The sequence below is a fragment of the Plectropomus leopardus genome, chromosome 1 (assembly GCF_026936395.1).
Source record: "Plectropomus leopardus strain MGB_pleo_1.0 chromosome 1, ASM2693639v1, whole genome shotgun sequence".
Taxonomy (NCBI): Eukaryota; Metazoa; Chordata; class Actinopteri; order Perciformes; family Serranidae; genus Plectropomus; species Plectropomus leopardus.
Window position 1 is genome coordinate 25,058,963 of NC_142176.1, and position 19,807 is coordinate 25,078,769.

At 37.8% G+C, this 19,807-nt stretch overlaps 1 long non-coding RNA gene across 1 annotated transcript in view; it reads left to right on the forward strand.

Moving 5' to 3' along the window:
* The first annotated feature begins 407 nt into the window (after window positions 1-407).
* The window catches only part of LOC148190424 (uncharacterized), a 213,888-nt gene continuing 194,488 nt past the window's right edge, over window positions 408-19,807 (forward strand). Inside the window, exons 1-2 of the long non-coding RNA XR_015776780.1 lie at window positions 408-785; window positions 875-1,008. This is a non-coding gene — a long non-coding RNA (uncharacterized LOC148190424). The remainder of the gene's footprint in view (window positions 786-874; window positions 1,009-19,807) is intronic.

Genomic DNA, 19,807 nt, shown 5'->3' on the forward strand with positions numbered 1-19,807 from the left:
AATGATAATTAACAACAGATAAGTACATAAAATAGTCAAAGAACAAATAAAAGGTATATAAAGGGTAACAGCACAAAGTAAAATAATACATACAAGTTAAAAATAATAAAATGGTATACAAAGTATTAAAACGGTAAAACAGACTGAAATGTATGCGCACATAGTCAATAGATAAATACATAAAGTTAAATTAAAAGCCAAACTAAAAAGGTAGATCTTGGGTTTGCTTTTGAAAATATCAACCCCCTCTGCTGCCCTCAGGTGTTCAGGCAGGCTGGTCCACAAACATGGACCATGATAATAAAATGAGGTCAGCCTTGCTCATCTCTCGGGGGCAGCGCAAAATGCCACAACACCGACATAGCTGCCAGATAATGTTCAAACTCCGCCCACTCGCGCACCGGTACACACCGACGGTAATGTCGCGGATCCATTTTTACTTGTTCCTGTGGTGATAGTTAATTTAAGCCATGCAAGTGATAAAGCACGAATTATCCCAGGGCACCCAAAATCAAGGATTATTGCTCTTTTATTTGCGCGACAAATGTCCGTCACCAAATATCTTTGCAGCGTGCACGTGCAGTAATGAGCGTGACGTTTCAGACGGCGCCGCTCGAGCTGGACTCAGACTCAGTGTTTGTTGGTCAACCGGACCAGTCGATGGACACAAGCTACAGTTTATTACAAAAAGCGGTATAACGCAGATATTTTCAACAATTACATCTGAAGAGGACGATGAAACCACAGATTTGGAGGACAATTCGGAGAATGAAAGCAGGGTGGCGGTGAGTAAAGTTGGGCCGCTACAGCTAAAGTTGATGCTAGCTAATGTTAGCCCTGTAAGTGACAGCTTGTATGTTCATTCCCTAACTAGGAAGAGCAGCCATGGCAGCGTCCCCAATAATGTTTGGACAAGTGGCTGAAAGACTGTGCTGTGTTATGTCATGGCGGTGGTGCTGAATTGGCGTGGAGGAGCAAGTTTAAAGAACATCCAGCAGCTACTGTAAGGTAGGACCGCTGGCTTTGATAATGTTTATTGCTGGTTTAATGAGCAACAGAAGATCTTGGGCTCAATGCTTTGCTTACTGGAAAAAGTAGGCTATGTTGTGCAGTTATTGTGATTGAGTTTTGATGGAGGTGACAGACAGGGAATTTGGATGGAGTCAAATACATTTTTTCTGTCTTGTTTTGTGGCTGGTAGAGTAAGTTGGTTTTTCCCTTCTGAAGTTGACTCGCAGCTGATTTGATTTTGCAAACCATGTATTGACACAAAGCCTGCTAGTGTTTGGATGATGCTTTGTCTAGGCTTATATACAATGCAGCCATGTCATATTGCCACATCTGGGCAATTTCTGCAGAAGACATCTGATATTATACATTTTGGATGTTTATTAATTCGCCCACAAGCCTCCATGATGTTTTAATCTGTTGTTGAATTGTCGCCTGGAATTTGTTTGTTTGTGTTCTTCACTAATCTATGATTGTGTTTGTGAGTGCACATTTTGCCATACTTAGATTGCTGCGAAAATTGAATGATGCATATTTCTTGCTGGCTCTGCATGTGTTTTAACTCTAAAGTGGCATCTTCTGAAATCAGCTGTTTGATCACTGATGTGTTAGAATAGAATTGTGAGTTCTAAAACGTCCAGCAAATTTTGGCATTTTAACGTAAATGTCACAGTCAAAAGCCAGAATTTGCTGGGTGGGTATATGTTTTCTCAGATCTTGAAATGACTAAATGAATCTGCATAATGGCAGCAGTGCATCATATTTTTTCCACATCTCACCATTTTCTTTGCTCTTTCATTGGCCAGTGAAACCTGCTGAAAATACAAATTTGTGCAAACATTTTTGTAAGAGCTTTGTACAAATTTCTATCTATCTATCTATCTATCTGTCTAATCTGTATGTGAATTGTCTGCAATGTCATATCTCAGTCAAAAACTGAAAGAATGAGAAAAAAAATGTGGCTGTTTGAGCCACATTACCTTTTAAACTTTAATGCTCCCCTAAACCAGGGCAAGGGCTGCATTTTGTATATGTCTGTATGTCTGGCAAAGCTGTAGGTCAGCAAAAATAAGTGTATAATTAACTTAAAGAGATGCTGGTATTTATAAATAATAGAATTTGTAGGGTGTTTTCCTTTTTGCAAGGCCCCGACTCATTCTTTTCTGATGCTGATTCAGAAAGAATGGCCTTCATCAGCACATCCCCACCAACTACACAAACATTGTCTCAAGACAGAGATAGCACCCAAAACATATGATGTTCAATTAAAAATTGTTTGGGAGAATCACCCTTGAAGCACAATATCACCTAAAAAGGTTACAGGGTTTGTTCTCTTGTTTAAAAAATGTCATCATAAATTCCATTGATTGTCAAGATTAGAAATGTCAGATTTAAATCCATAAATTATGGATAAAGCCTTTTTTTTTGGATAATTTTATGTGCATCTAAAGACAGAGCAACTGAATTAAACCTATCCAGTTCTCTAGTTTACATGTCGTAACACATTTTGTCCTGTAGATAGTGCCCTAAGCACACACTGACTGATGGTCTCAGTGATGTCTCAGGTTAAAAAACCAAACCAAATGCCATAAGTAATGTATTCAGTTTTGTGACTACTGACTACTACTACATCAAAAAAGGTGAATATGCACTTAACTTCAAACTTAGTAATTGTGAAATTCAGTTAAAAGAAAAAAAGTCTTAATTGTCAGTGTGATAACTCTCACATGTTAGGTTGTGATATGACTGTTGGATGCTGCTGGTCAAAGCAGACATACTGCATGACTTTGGTGGGCTGTGTGCAACTGATGTTGTTGAAATTAAATGTACTGTGCTTTGCTGACTTGGTTTCAGCTGTATTTAAGTTGCATTTTGCAACTGTCTCTGCATGCTGTCTACTGACACAGCCAGCTCCAAGGATAAGAACTCCCTCAATTTTTTAATTGTCAGTACTCAGTCAACATTGTTTTGATGATACGTTTTGTGGAAGTGTTTGCTTTTCTGTACAGGATGTCTGCTTCTAATATGTATCGTATACATGCATACGCCTTACTATGATTGTGGCCTTCCAAATGTCAGCTTTGCCAGTAATGTTCTTCCATTGCTGCTACAACTATATCAAATCCATTTCAAGAGTTGAAAGGCAATCATAATCACTGGAAACAACTCTTAATTTGTCCATTTTGGGCATGGCATATATGCATCCTGTAAAAACTTATAAAAAGCTGTTGCCTGTAACAGCAGAACACTAACCCTTCTGGATCACAGAATCATGGCTTGATCACTTTGTCTAATGCCGTCCTGATAACCATGGGTTCCTTCCATAGTTACAGGGCGGCTTCTTTAGACTTTACACTTATTGACTGTAAATGTAGAGGCCCTACTTACACTGCAACTGAAGGCGACAGTGTTCATAGTGATAAACTGAACTGGTGTGGCTCTTACAAAAATAACATAATAAAGCATCTATAACAAACTCAGCTACTTTTGAACTGTACAAATCTTTTCAAACGTGACAACACAAACATTATAGATGGGTTCTTTTGTATTTCCTGCAGTGGGTGGCAGGAAGTAAAGAGGAACCAAAGGTGTAACCCTGGCAACAGGTTAGCAATGAAAAAGTCTATAAACTTTTTAGGGATGTAGAAATGTTAAAATGTACATTCAAGTGGTGTAGTCTGACCCTGACACTTTATCAAAATATTATTGTGGCAAGAGAGGTGTGACAAAGTGTCTGAAGCAATAAGAAAACTACCTGACAAAAAGGTGCTGATCATTGCACAACATCTAAAATACACTTGTCAGAACATGTCCCCCCTTTTGCGACTTGTTTTACTTGGTTTTAGTTCATAAAAATTTGGCTGGATTTACACTACATGGTTCAAGTGACCCAATTCCGATTCATCCTCTCATGTGGCACAGATTGGATATCCATCATGAACTTGTAGGCAGGAAAAAAAAGCACATGAAATCAGATATTCTCAGTTGGGTTTCAGGCCTCATACATATGTGGAAATAAATCACATATGATTCGGATATCTGCAAAGAAGACTGTGGTCTGAGCAGACAGATCAGATGTTTCCTGGCATTACGAGTCATATGTAATTGAAAATGCGACGATGGTCACCCAAAAATGAAAAATGAAAATTCTATCAATATTCACTCACTCTCATGCCGATGGAAAGCCGAGTCTTATAGTCCACAAAACACTGCTGGCGTTTCATGGGGAAAAGTCTTTGCACTCATCTCCCAAAAAATCTAAGATAATGGTGACCAGGATTAAAAAAAACCCAAAAACAAACAAAAAAAAAAATATAAGAAAACCACAAAATAGTGCATCACCCGATCTATTACAAGTGTCCTTGGGGGGCAGTATCAAAAACACTGAAATAGCATACATTCTCTGCAGAAAAAAAACAAATAACTGAATGCCCAAATTGAAAACTGAATACCTACCCAATTAACAAATATTTGAAAAGCTGAATATTTGGGTTCAGCCCGATTTAAACTAAAACATGGGCTGTGATCTCTGAGATGTTAGTTATTTTCATGAATGATAGGTCAAATGAATGGTACTTTTATAGTCCTACAGCTTGATCTTATATCTTTTACAATGTTATTTAGACCATTTTGATGGATAGGTCATAACTTTGACTTTAATTTCAACTAATTTGGCGAAAAGAAGTCTTTGCCAGATGACAAAGTCATAAATCTAAATGTAAAGGTGAGTCTTCACTCATAAACAAAGATATATTTTGGATATCATCTAACATTTACAATAATCGTTGGTAGTTTTGTACAAAATATTTAGATTTTTAAAGTTTTTGAGTATCAGCAATTAATTTGCAGTTTTCCAGTTGAAGCCGTCTGCAGGGAAATTCGGAAAAATGCAGCATTACTCAGTAAGATGAAAAATAAATTAAATTAACATGACAACTCGTGGAGGGATAGGCTGCTGTTTCTCAGAAGCCTTTTCACATATTTGGTACAAAATATAGGCACTGTACAGTGTTCAGTATGAAACAAAGCACTACAAACAACAATTTAGGAAATAAAATATTACGAGACAAATATTGGAAAATCAGTTTCACTAAAGCTGGGGGGATGAGAGTTGTTAATAACAGGAAAATGGCCTTTACTTCACAATATGAGCTAATGGGTCAGAAAAAATGTTGCTGTGTTACTCACTAGATGGCAACATTGTCTCACTATATAGTGACGCACCAAGTCTCCCAGTTGTGCTACATTTGAAAGAAAGTCTGATTATCCTCAAAATGTTAAGTCTTGCTCTTGTCTCTTTAGTACAGAAGAGGAAGCGGATTTGTACTTTGCCACTTACTTAGGATGTTGGTCTTTATGTATAGTAATGAGTCATTTGGAAATGGCTGTGATGAGTCAACTTTCCACAAATATTGAAACCTCATTGGCTTGTAGTGCCATACTGGATTAGTATAAGAAGATAATGAAGGATAATTGATGATAGATTAACAGAGCAGCTATATCACACGTTGGTGTTAAGCAGGATGAATCACCTTCTCTTGACGCTGTTGTACGTCAAACACCATTTTCAGTGGTACATTTTATTCCGCATATCCTGGTGAATGATCAGAGGTGTCATTTCATTCAAACCACATTACACTTTACTTCCCCTCAAAGCCTTTTTTCAGGCTGCCTTCTTTGAAGAACTAGTCAGAAGGAGAAAACATGAATAGGTTTTCCCTTAACTGAAGTTTTTAAACTATACACAGAAACTTTGGTCACATCTGACTTTCCTCAAACGGAACAGTATTCATTATGTAGGTCACTATACATCTGATAGAAGTCTTTAAGAATTAACAGTATATGTGATAATTTGCATTCAAGTTTAGTTTTTTAAAGGTTAGGTCAAAACCTTTAACAAATATTGAGAAACTATCTGTTCAAAGCTGATTTTATTGCAATAAATATAAAAGTCCTATAATAGCTTGGTGGTACTTCTTGAGAAATCAAGGTGTCTACTGGTTCTTAAAAAGTCTTAAAATGTCTTGAGTTCAATTTTATAAAATGTAGGCCTCAAGAGTCATTAATTACTCTTGATTTCAAATTAATGAGATCTTTATTGCCTCAAACATTTCATTTAATTCAATTTTTCCAAATGCATATCTGTTTTTGTCAAAATGAATCAAGGTCTTGTGTGTGTAAGTCCACATTTGTAATGTTACAAATCTTTACTTCATGTATGTACTTACCTCTCTGCATGAGACCACATATACTGCTTACCTTTATACCTACCTGCAGTGCTTGAACAAGAATATTATGATTTGTCCAAAAATCAATCTTGTAAAGTGGTTAAGAATTATCTAAAAAAAATCTTAAAAAACATTAAATTTAATGTCTGATATCTTGGTAATTCATTGTGCCCTAAGGCAGGTCAGAGGAGCAACACAGGAGTGTACAGGAATTATTTTTAAAGCTCAGGTTCTCATTTATAGACAACTTTTTATTGTTGGACAGCTCTTTCCATACTCAAAGCATCTTGATGTTGTATGTTTCATCACCACAGTTTTATGAACAATACAAAGGGATTTTACAACGTGAATTAAAAATAATACAAAATATCTTGATTGGCCTAAAACATCAGGCCTACTGTGATTGAGTTCTCTGTAAGAATCATGAGAGTCAATATGATTACCCAAATCGTAATGTAACAACAATAACACATTACTTTAAATCCTTGTAGGGTCCAATAGAGGGCACACAAGTGCTACAATTACTTGACTTGGCTCATCCACTTACACAGACACAGACTACATTGTTTTCATGATCTGAATTCAGCTTTGCATGTACAATAAATGTGTATATGCTTCAAGAATACTGTGGATATTTGGATTCATACTGTAATTGTTATTAATTGGTATGCTGTGGTCTTAAGAGTCTAATTATGGCTACTATGTCTTCTTAAACATGACCCAAACTGGAATAGATAATATTGTGACTGTCCAATAAACACAATGATTCAAAATCCAATTAGTCCCCATTCTACTATGCGAGAGTTCAACTCTGCCACATCCAGCTCACCTTTTCAGGTCCCTGTACACCTGAACAGTAAGGATTAATTATTCAGCTACAATTAGCGTGATGTCAATAGTAATTGCCACCAGTGCAGTGCTCCTCTGACATTGAGGCAGCCTGTTGTGAGACCGAGATTACGCTTCTCTCATGTTAAAATTCCCCATTTCAATCAACTTACTGTAAGTGCTCAAGCTCTCTTACGCGAACACACTCAGACACACGCACACAGAGACACATCCCCACACCCACCCAGGGGCAGGCATGCATGACTGCACTCAAATAACCGACACTAATGCACACATACGTACACAAAGAGAATACACACGCGCATGTACGTTCGGTTAGATTTGACAAAAGTGACTGTGAAACATAGATAAGTGTTGCTCATTTTTTGTTTAATATTAGACACATATTTACAACTGGGCTGTGGTGGGACCACAAGTCATTTCCATTACAGACAGGAGACTGAGGAGGTTTATGCTTAAGCTAAAATATGTGACTGTCATTATTGACATGAATTGAAAGTACATGTCAAGAAACTCTGAAAAAACATAAACATTTGGAGGGTTGCAGTGGACACACCTTCATTTACTGCTAACTTGTTTGGATCAGAAAAATGAATCTGTGTTTTGTTTATGAATTGCATTTGATATTTAAATAGAATATCTATTATCGGTGTCTGTAAGGAAAAGTGTTACCTTAACTGAAACTTAGACTTACTAAGTTACAGTGTGAGCAGTTCATGACAAATCCAGCCTCTACTTGGCTTACAGTCTGTCGAGGGCTTATGGAAAAACTTGCACTATTGTTTTTTGTTTTGTTTTTGGCAGTTCATTTAGTCCTTTTGATGTTTGCCATTGTGCAAGCAATTAACCTTTGTGACTGCCACCTCTGGTCAGGAACCCTAAACCACAAATGTCAGATGCTTTGAAGCATGCACCTCTGTATGTACATACATTGAAAATGAACTCTGACCTCTGAGTTACAAAATAGGCTACGGTTGTTTGTGTAACTGAGAAATCAGTTAAGACTTTGAACAGCATTTAGATAATATGGTTTCCACTTAAAAAAATCTTTGTTGTGTCTTTCATTCTTTATTTAGAGCAAAGTGTTTGACTTGTTTTATGAACTCAGGATGTGATTAGATTTTTGGCCTGGAAATCTCTTTTCCTTAATTTTAAGTCTCTCTTACTATTTCATAACTTGGGTGTGTTCAGTCTCTACATTGTTCTCTGAAGTTAGTTTGGAAGAAATTGTCTGGATTTAAAGGACAAATTTAACAAATAAAAATAAAATCATGGTCCTAATGTTAAGAGTGTAAAGAGAAAAAGCAGAGAAACTTTTTGTGGTCACTGAGTGTGTTTTGGAAAAAGAAAATCAAAATGGGGCAGGGCGATATGGAGAAATATGTTAAATATCACAATATTTTTGACCAAATACTTCCATCAATATTAAGATTGAATATTGGAGCTTTCGCAACATATTTGCAAAATTACATTTTTGATAAATCATCAGCAGTAATGTGGATATAATGACTATTGTAATGACTAAAACCAGGAAAAGACAACACTCGCAATATTATGATATCCAAAGTCTAAAAAGATATCTGTTCTAATATCACAATATCGATATAATGCTGATATGTTCTTACAGTACAGTACAACAGAGTACAATCCTCTGTGGACAGAGATGTCTTCTTCCGTGCTACTTTATTTTATCTCACCCTCTTTTTCCATTGTCCCTCCTTGTGACTTTATTTCACCACTCCCACATGTTTAATCTATTAGACTGGGTAATATAGGAACTACTGCCTTGTTTTCATTGATTTTGAACAGAATTTCATTTTGAGTTAGAGGATTATGAATCTCATTACAAATTTCACACATGCTTGGTTAGTCAAACTATTGAACTTCTGTTATCACAGTCAAGTTTGTGCAGCCAGACAGAAAGAAATTATATCCCAGGCTGAGCAGAGTAAGTCTAGAGAAGTAACTACTACTTTATAAATGGGGCGGAATAATGTTGATTATGGTCAATTGATAATATATTAACTTGAATGTACTTTGCCTCAGGACTCTGTCCAACTAAGACAACATGCATAGTGTGTGTTGAAGATTTGTGGGCTAGGCTTATGGTGTTTGTGCCCACATGTATTCTGGACTGGGTGTTGAATGATCTCACTGTGTGGCCAGGAGTATTGATGGCGGTGATAAAGACATGTAATAATGTCATAAAGCCAGAGAAGACAAGGAGCTGTAAGTGAAGATTGGCTGAAGAGTGTAGCCATAATCAGTCACCAGGTGAAAAATGACAGGGCCAATGTGTATGGACAGAAATGGGGAATAAAACATGGGGCTCATGAAGGCTGAACAGACCAGAACAGGAAGAGGGCGGGGGAGTAGAGGTGACCTGCTCTTAGAGGGGACAGGCCTGTCGCATTTCCTGATTACAACCAATAGGTCTCAATTTCACATGACAACACCAACTACTCATTTGGGGCAGTGTCTGTATTATAGAGCTTGGAGGGGAGATGGGAGGTGGGGTTAATGTCCCATTGGGTTTGTAATACCTTCCTAAAAGAGTAACCTCTATGATGAAGAGTATTTTTTGTGCCAGCACCTTTTCTTACCTGCAGTACATCTCTGAATCCATTCCTTGTTCTCTGTCTTTTAGCTCATTTCAAGCTGGTAGGAATGCAGTTTGGATTTGTTTCATTTTACACATATTTTATTTATGAGTCTTTTCTATTGCAAATTACTACTTAATTATATCTTAATTGTGCAAGTGATGAGTAGTGACTAAATCAAGTTGACTTCACTCGATGGAATTAAAAGAAATTTTCACTCATTTTGACTGACAGAGCTTTTAACGCAATGTGACAACACTGTCTGTGGTTTAAGGGCTGTAAACAGTCGAGTTTATCAGCACACTAAAGGTCTGCAACTCAGTCTGGCTGGTGCTAATGGTCTATAAAGGTGGACCTTATTAAAAGTAATTAGCCACAATAGGTTGTCTGTGTACCAGCTTTAGGCTCTAAGCTACTGATAGTTATACCAAAGCTAAACATAATATTTAAGATCAGCTTTCTTGCACACAAAATCACTTGATGATGCAATCACCTGTGGAGATTGCAGTCTTGACAGAAATAAAATAAAATAAAATAAAAACATGCCACTTACATAGCTTTCCTACTCTTTGCAGATATCTAAGTCAAAGTTGCAGCAAAGTCACAGAGGAAGAAGCATGACACAAAGTGTTTTGAAAACAAGTGGAAGCTTGTGACAGTAGTTTGTCCACTGATTTCACCTACTTATTAAAGCAGTTGCAACAAGAGCTGTGACAACAATCATATCACCACAATACTATAGTCACTTGAGTAGTCGCAGTTTTTTTTGTTTTCATGCTTCTATGCCAGTGATAGCCGTGGCATTTTGTTTTTCGGGTAATTTGTCCGTCCACCCATCTGTCCATGTGTTGTTATGAGAATGGGATGCATGTCCGTCCCTACATCTGTATATTTTTATGTCTGTCCCATGCTCATAAACGCAATATAATAAGTATGCCGTGAGGGAATTTCTTCAAATTTTTCACAAACGTCCACTTTGAGTCATTTGGTGGCTGAAGGTCAAAGGTCAAGGTCACTGTGACCTCGCAACTCAAGAATTCACAAGCTGGTTTTGACAAAATTTCACATAAATGTCAAGTGAAGACATTGCATACCCAAAATGTCAGCTCCACTGTGACTTCTTAATATTGTGCAAAAACACTTTTCTGGCCATTAGTCAGCATCATATCACAGGAAGAGAAAGGGAGACATTGGATCAGATACTGGATTGGTGACGCTAATCTTGGGTCGAGTATGGACGAGTGGGTAACACCAGCCGGCGGAGCGACCGACTGTCATATATGCGCCTTGGATAGCTTGAATGGCGGTCTAAAAAATTTAAACTTGTGGCTCTTTTAGACTTTCCAAATGTTATCAAACTGGATTGTTTACATCCAGACAGGGATAGAATACGTTTTGTGGGGATTTTGATGCTCACAAAAAATGATTTACTGATTTACAGATGTCTCTTTCCCCATGTGAGCAAACGGGAAAAGTCTTTCTGGGGCAGTGTGCATCACGTGACTGACTCAAACGGTGTAACTCCACTTTCGGCCACTATGTAATGTTTGCATCAATGCATGGCGCACTTCCTGGGGGCTTGGTCTGACTGCAGTCACTACCTTGTAGGCTCGCTCAATGTCCAGCCCACAGCACTATCTGATTGGTTACATGTCACCAGTCATAGCCTATCAATACTGAAGACTGCCTTGCCACAAACAGCAAAGATGTAGACTGGACTGCTCTGTGAATGAGTGGACTTGAAACTGTTTCTGTCGAATGTAACTCTTCAGATATTACTGAAGTTGTAGTAAACCTTGCAATCTCTACACTGAAGTTGCAAAAACATCCATTTCTTTTGTTGGTTATGTCCTGCCGTTGGTAATTGCACTGGATGTAACGTCAGTAGTATGAGTACGAGACATATAACAAGGAGAGGAAGAGGGAGTGAGACTGTGTTTGTGCAGTGGGCGATATGAGACCACATTGCAATCATTTATAAAAATGCGGTGATGATAAAGACATTTCACACTAGATGTGGAGTGGTAGTTGTCTGTACATCCATTGCTACTGTGTGTTCACACCAAATGCGAAAACAGAAAATTGCATCACATAACTCGCTCGTACATGGTCGCTTGTTTATTTTTGGAGCATTCTGGTTGTGCTAGCAGAGGCAGCTAACTGCTAACGTAGTTTGCAGTGAAATCCAACAGAAAGCTGGATGTAAACACACAGGCTCCGTACTCTGAAGCAGAGTGAACCAAGACGCCCACTCTTTATTATTTATCAGACTGTCACGGCATTACATCACACGCCCTCCATTGTTTGCTTTCCACAATAAAAGACCAACATATTATGAACGCAAGGTTACACTGCAAGAAGGAATTCCTAACAGCTAATTCGGCATACTGTCAATGGTGACAGTTTTCCAAACAGTGGGGGTAAATTTGTAGAGCACAGCATAACTGTGAGCTGGTTGTAATACCTTTGGAAACTGAACAGAAATGACCTTTTATGGCTATTTATTATCAGGGTTGATTGAAAGATACACCTGACCCTGAGATTGGATTAATCATTTTTAAACTTCTATGTGGCACCAATCTCCATTTTAGACATTACATGTTACGAATCACAGTTGACTGAGATCCTCAGGTAGGGCTCTTTGGTTCTTTAAACAACTAACCTGAAAAGTTAAGGTGAGGAACTTCTTATCTTTGATCCTTCAATACAGTCTCTCAGTCTTGACCCTCTAAGCTTTGGCTTCAGCGTCCCGGGCTGTCATCTTTGAAATTATTTGTTAAAATTTACTTTCATTTGAAACCCTTGTACAACTTTTAGCATCACCCTTTTTAATTTTTCTACTTTACCTTTATTGTTTTACTGTTGTTTTATTATTCTGATTTAAAGTTTAGGTATTTTGGCTCTGTTCTACTGTCAGTTTATTGCAAAACACTTTGTTGAAGAACTAGCAGGGTTCCCACGGTCATGGAAAACCTGGATATTGGTCATATTGATCATATTGTCATATTTTTTAAGGCCTGGAAACGTCAAGAAATTAGTAAAAATTATTGAACGTTTTTGAGAAAGTCATGGAATTTTCTTGTGTATGATGAAATTGTCACAGTTATCTTTTGTAAACTTTCTATGCAATGTAACATAATGGCAGATTTTATTTCCGTAGCTTTTAATGTAACTTGTAGCTCTGATATGTGTTGATATGTGACATTTTGTTGACCACCAAGTACGATTTTTCATTTTCTCCCTGCGTTCTCTTTCCCTTTATGCATGGCATCTTGCTGAAATTATGTTTGAATAGCGTTTGTATCTGGTATGGTTGAAAAAATGCCAGGAGAAGTGGAAGAAAAAAAACTATATTATTGGTCCTTCAAAAGTTTGAAATCTTATCCATGAAAATGTGTGGGAACCCTGAACTAAGATTAAGACTTCTGTTTTCAGTGATATTGCTCGTCTTTTGATGCTACGCGTTGCACTGTGCACTGTGCAGCTTTCACCTGTTTAGTTAAATCGATTTTATCACTTAGCAAAGTAATGTCTTAAACTTTGATCTGATTTATGCAACGAGGAGTGAGTTTGCACATGTTTTTCTTGGGGAAAATGGTCTTCATTCAAATTCAGGTTTGGAAAGTTGGATTGTAAGTGGACTTTACAGGCAATTTCACTGAAATGTCTCTTTCTGCACTTGTCCTCCTCACCCCCCCCCCCATCAGCCACCCCTCACGTTTTATGCAGATAAGACTGAAGGCTTTCCTCTCTCAGAGCTGGGTGGGTGCCCAGTATGCAGGAGTTTATCTGGCACACATGTCCCTCCCTCCATATTTCACTTCTGGTTCTACTCTCTCTTTCTGATAGCTTTATCACTGCGGAGGGGTCAGATGCTGACACCAGCATAAGGGCCGCTTAAATCGCTCTAAACAACATCTATCAAGGACCCTATAAAATAAGCTTCATGGCACGCACAATACCCTGGCCTCGTGCTTGGAAATGCTCGTCTATCATATGGCTGCTTGACTCTAGGAAGCCTTTTTTTGATGATATGTACAGGATTCAGAAGAGGAAGTTTCTGATTTGGCCTTAATCAGTCTTTATGAGTAATTTTAGATTGCAGACTGCATGGAAGATCTATCACTCATCATGAGGCAGGTAGGCTGGTTTGGAGGTGATAAATGGCACTAGCCTACAGTCCTATTTATTGATCAGGAAGAAGCTTGATATCAGTAAAAACCACTTTGGATCGCAAAAAAAAAAAAGAAGAAAAATCATAATAAAAGCAATAATGGTTGTTCTCTAGTTTCAGAGGCATGGCAGGGGAAAGGCAAAGGATTAGGTATAAAAGAAAGGGAAGGTGGACGCTAATTGACTCTGATTATCGGCCTAATATTATGACAAGCTGACAGGTTGCTTATACGGCTCAGAAAAACTGAAACAAATGAAATGCAGGTGCTTGTATAGAGAGAAGACGCTGTTATGGCCCTTAAATCAAAACAGTCCTGCAGGCTGTTCAGCAGCACTAGATTAATAGCTAGATGCCAACAGATTGCAGCAAATTGTTAGTTTTCTGAGGTCAAAAAAAAGAAAAGAAAAATGAACACATTATAAAAAGAAAAAGCTCTTTCTTATGTGACTAATTTTCGTGTTTTGACAGTCTCCGTGTGTTAAACAAATGTTCTTATTGCTGCAAATTTATCTGAGCTGTTTTGACTGGTTTAAATAATTAAACATTTTAGATACCATAACAGCTGCTTGTTTCTGTTTTCTGCTTCTACGAAGATGTTATATGTATGTATATTCCTGTGGAAGCCGTGACAGTTCTCTGCGTAAGCCTAATCAGTTCAAAAGATTAAACATAGGCATGAGTAGGATTCAAGTGCAACTCATGACATATGCATACTGTATAAATCATACTTACTATCAAACACCATTCAAGAGTGAAAATCTCCAGAATGTTATACGTAGTCATATTCATATATTCTTACTGTGATTCAATGTGATGTTAAACATCCTGTTTAGGAATGTTCTCATCAAGTTTTTTTTGCCCCATATACAGATGGTATGAGTAATATAATATAAATTATCTGCCACACCAAATACAGATCTGCTACTTCTCTTTTCCCAGATAATACGGCTGCACAGTACACACTTCAGGTACTTTTAAGTTAAAAACAATGAAATATATATGCTTGACAGTTAAATAGCCCTGCAATCATTAAGAAAAATAATCCCTGCTTCCAAGCTGTTCCTTGACGTTTTTTTTATGTTTATTTAATTTTACAGCCTAAATAAGTAAAAAAATAACAAAACCTCTTTTTAATCCTTTTGGCCTTATCGCTGTCTCAAGGGAATTTCTCTGTCCCTTTAAGGGGCTGTACACAGCTGCTTTGACTATGTTTACCATGGCTTTCCAATGCGCATGCCTTCCCCAGTGCCTATTTTTCATCGTGCAGCGGCTGCACCCTGGTATGAACAGAATTCAACTTTTTGAACGCAGAAGCATGTACTGCATGTTATGTGAAGAGGAACAACCAATCACAGGCAACAGATATCTTTCTTTCAGAAATATCAGGCTCTGATAGATATGGAGGACATGTTGATCATTTTAGTGCAGGGATGAACCTGAGCTTTACATCTCTCCCACTGACTGTATTTCAAGCTCAACACACACACTTACAAAACACCTGGACAAAGATCAGGTCTGCACTTAGGATTTCTGAAGGCTTGGTTACGGTGCTGGTTGTGGTTGCTTAGCAACCTCAGACGCAACATGCCTCTGCATTCATGAAAGTTGCTACAGAATGGACTTAAGAATAGCACTCAGCGCCCGACTTCAGGCCATATTAATAAATTATTCTTATTGGCTTTTTGCTCGCAGGGCTTTTGTTGCACTTGCAGTGGTGTGGTTAATGGGGTTGTTGTAATCTCTCCATTGCCGTCGCTCCTTCGAGCCAGTCAGTGAGACACCATGAACCAGCAGAACACAGGAGAGACTCACACTGAGCTGAAAGGAAACAGGTACTCACAACTTCGGTAAATAACAAACGGTCTCGTACTACATTTTGCGAACGTTCATGGGTTGTGTTGTTTCATAGTATTCGGAGCTCAGCCTTTGCTCTTACACACGGGGCTCAGCGGAGTTGACGACGTCCGCACTCTGCATTGCTGTGCATGAAGCATTGCGAATAAAAACACCAGCGTGCCAACTGACATAAAACAAAGGATTGGATCTGAGTTTATATAGCTCAATATGGCGGATAACGATCAGTTAAAAAAATGCCTAGATTGATACTGTTCTTCGAGATCAGATCGGTACCCCATTTCCCAGTGATGAAAGTTATGACTGTAATTAATTTCTTTTAACCTATAAGAGCATTTAATTAAATTTTGTCTGATAATAACTTTTGTTTTTGTATGTTGCACAGATGTAAACAGTACTTGTATCAATCAAGTACCAATCATTGTGCTCTAGATGGTGTTTATTGCCCTTCATTTGTGACTAGTTTGGTGACTATCTCCATCACATATAAATATTTTTTTGTGATCATCTGAGTTTATTATTTTCAATGTGCACATAAATAGTTTGAAATGACTTGATGTAGCCACTAATACCTATTTAGTGGTGTTATCGTTTTTCTTGAACAAATGCAGTGTTTGAGTGGGAAACCTGTCCCAGAAACAAAGTAAGAAATCCAAAGAGATTAAAGTTCAAGGTAAACATTTTTACAACCACTTTTCAAAAGTAACAACTGTGGCAGCTCAGCCTCATGCTTCTCTTTACTGCCTTGACTGGCCTGGGGTTATATGGATAAGGCACGAGTCCCTGAAAGCAAATCTTAAGTAGAGGAGCAAAATGTGTCTGGAGGAGCCAAAAAAGAGAACAATCAATGACCCAGAAAAGAGAAATTATTGTCCAAGCCCATCACTTAATTTCTTTAAAAGCCTATTGAGAAGTCAGAACCGCTCAATGTGCATCCACTAAAGTTAACACTCTCGGTATGCCATACAATTTAATTATTAGGACATGATTCATTCAGTGAGTGGTCACCCATTCGATGGGACCATTTATGGGCCAGCGTATTCTTTACAGCTCAAGAATCCTCCTTTTGGTCAGTAATCACTGAACTGTACAAATGTAATTTAGATACTTGATTGAGGAAGAGATTTTGCTAATTAAGAGTTTTTGTAGAGTGCATAATCATTTTGGCTGGCTATTCATCAGGAACAATGTGATGATTAGCCTTCGTGGCAGTCTAAGTGCTACTTATCTACTGGGAAGAAAAGTAAAGTCTCTCAGCTTAAAGAATCCTTTAGCATATACAATAACTAATCAAGGTTTGTAAATCCAAGCAGTGTTTTTTTTTTGGCAAACGTCATAATCAAATCATATAGAAAACATAACACACACACAAAATATTAAATTGAACATACAGCTCTTTCAAACATGTTGGGTCAAATGTATTTAATGCATACATACACAAAAACCATGCATACAAAAATCCAACACATGCATTGCGTGGTACTGTACATATGCACATGCACACTCTAGAGTGAGCTGAGTGAGATATGGCGACACATTACTGTACTGTTATGATCTCTGTAAGGCAAGGTTGGGACTTGTAATAAAATTATTGTGAATCCCATGTAGACCGTCACATTTGAGAAGGTGGTACATGTTCAGCCCACTTTCCTCCAGTTCTCTTGACAGTTTTCTGGAGGGGGTGGAGTGCAGTGTAGGCAGCATGTAGGATTTAACCATTGCTAAGAAAAAGTGGTTCCTTTCGCTGCCCTGTAGACCATTAACAGTGTCTTAAACTGGATTTGAGCTGCAGCTGGGAGACGGTGAGAAGAGGAGTGGTGTGGGAGAACTATGTGAGGTTGAACACCAGGCAGACATCAACTTTCTAGACTAGTTGCAGAGATCTTATGGTAGATGCCAGGGTGGTCATTCTGTTTGAGGTCCCGGGGCCCAATTACATGATGAAATGTGTATATATATATATATATATATATATATATATATATATATATAAAAAAAACTATAGTTATGTATTGTTACTTTAGAGCTCTGACTGATCATAGAGGACAGATATGGAGCAGGTTGGAGACTGACATTTGAACAGAAGCCTCATAGGGTAAAAAGGGGTAATCCTTATTGAAAGAGCAAACATAAATCTCAGTGCATGGATAGGTAAATATTAGTGCCTGAGCACTTACATCCCGTTAGAAGTATATTGCAGTTATTATAAAAGTAGATTTACAGTTATATTTTTTGTAGCCCTGTAATGACAAAGGGTTAATTTAATGGTTTAGATAATTACAGATGGAACATGAGTCAAACTAAGAAATAGAAAAAATGTGTCAAATTTTTCCCAAAGAGGTCATTTTGGTTCAGCTGATGTATGTTCAAGTGTTTGAGGGTTGAGGTGTGATCAGTGTCACTGCACAGAGGTGGGCTCCAAATGATGTCAGCAGCGCAAGATGGCAGCGGCCATATCATGTTTATTGGGAGCAACTGGAGACTCCTTGTCCATCTTTATAAACAGCCTATGCACGAAACTAACAATAACATAAGCGGGTTTTAAGGGTTGATGGTATTTCTTATACAAACTCAGATCAAACTTTGATCCTTTAACAATTGTTATATGATTTACTAAAGAGATATTAAGCTTTTTTCATGCAGTGTTATCTATAAAATGTTTACTTATACAAGGATGTGGTCAACTTAGAAATACACTAGAAGCAATCAGCGACTTAATCAGACCCGCAGGGATCAAATTATTTAATAAAACTTGCTACTATGGCCATTTCATTGTCACTGCAGCATGAATAAAATGTTCAAACCAAAGAGTGCACCAAAAGTTTTACTCCCTGCTTGATTCAATGCAGATTAACCCTTTAAATATCTGCGAGGCTGACTAGTGAAGGAGGCCCCAGGACCACCACCCTGAATCCTTAGCAACCATGACTCTGATCCCCTCTTGAATGGGTTTTCAAAGGTAAATTTTTTAAGAATGAACGTTCAGAAGTTCAGAACCCCGCAGTGAAATTATTTAGGACAACAAAGCAGGTAGTTTTTCATTTTCTCAGTTTGTGTTTTTATTTCACGGTAGTTCTTGACTTCAGATAGGCCCAACGCAAATTGTGTGTAAATGATGAGGTGACTTTTACTTCCTCCACATGGTACTGTAGACAGGCCATTTTTACCACTAAACTGAGAGGATTTTCTGTGGTGATTGCTTTAATATGTAAAATATAATGAACAAACGGAGCTGGGCATTAAAAAAATTGTTTGCACCACGTAATGCCTTTAAACACCTGCCGCATGTTATGTCATGAAAAAAACAACAGCAAATGTTCAAATAGCTGGTTTTGTGTTTTTTACTTAACATTTAGCGTTTAAATGTTTAGAAGTCACATACTTATTAGTTATATATTAGCTTTTTTTTATCTTTATGTGAAAAAACATGAAATTAAATGTTGTTTTATAAAGTTGTGCGGATGAATTTGTGATAAGTCAAGGATGTGCAATGAAGGACTGAATGACATTAGAACAATTTCATTTTTTGTTATAATTATGAAAAAAATGTTTACCTGATACAAAAAATAACAACAACAAAAACTCTGCATCAGCAACATTTATAGGTGAAACTGTTATTTTAATCATCAATTTTGACCCAGAATTTCACAATGCATGCATCCCTAGTTATTTATCTGTTTTGTTGTGAGGAAATTGACTTTGTGAATATGGGGAGCTTCCTATTAGGGCACACCTTGTTCCGTAGAAGGAAAGCCTGCAGAATTCACAGCACCAGTTGGGAAAATCATGGAAAAGGGATAGACAGAGTGAAGACTAGAGTAAAGGAGAGTGTGTCTTGGCACCAGACCTCTGATTCTATTTACGGCTTTTAACAGAAATCTGATTAACGGAGGCATTTTAAGCAGAGTGACCTGGAGGAGGAGTGAGGAATGGGGGAGAGGAACAGACGCTTTCATTAAATCAGCAATCGATGCCAGCACTCCTCAGAGACCAGCACACAGGAATAAAGGAATAAAATAAAATGAAATAAAGGAGCCATTTCCCATGTTTATCTCAGCTGTTTGGGTTTGAAGTGCACTGTGGATGCCACAACA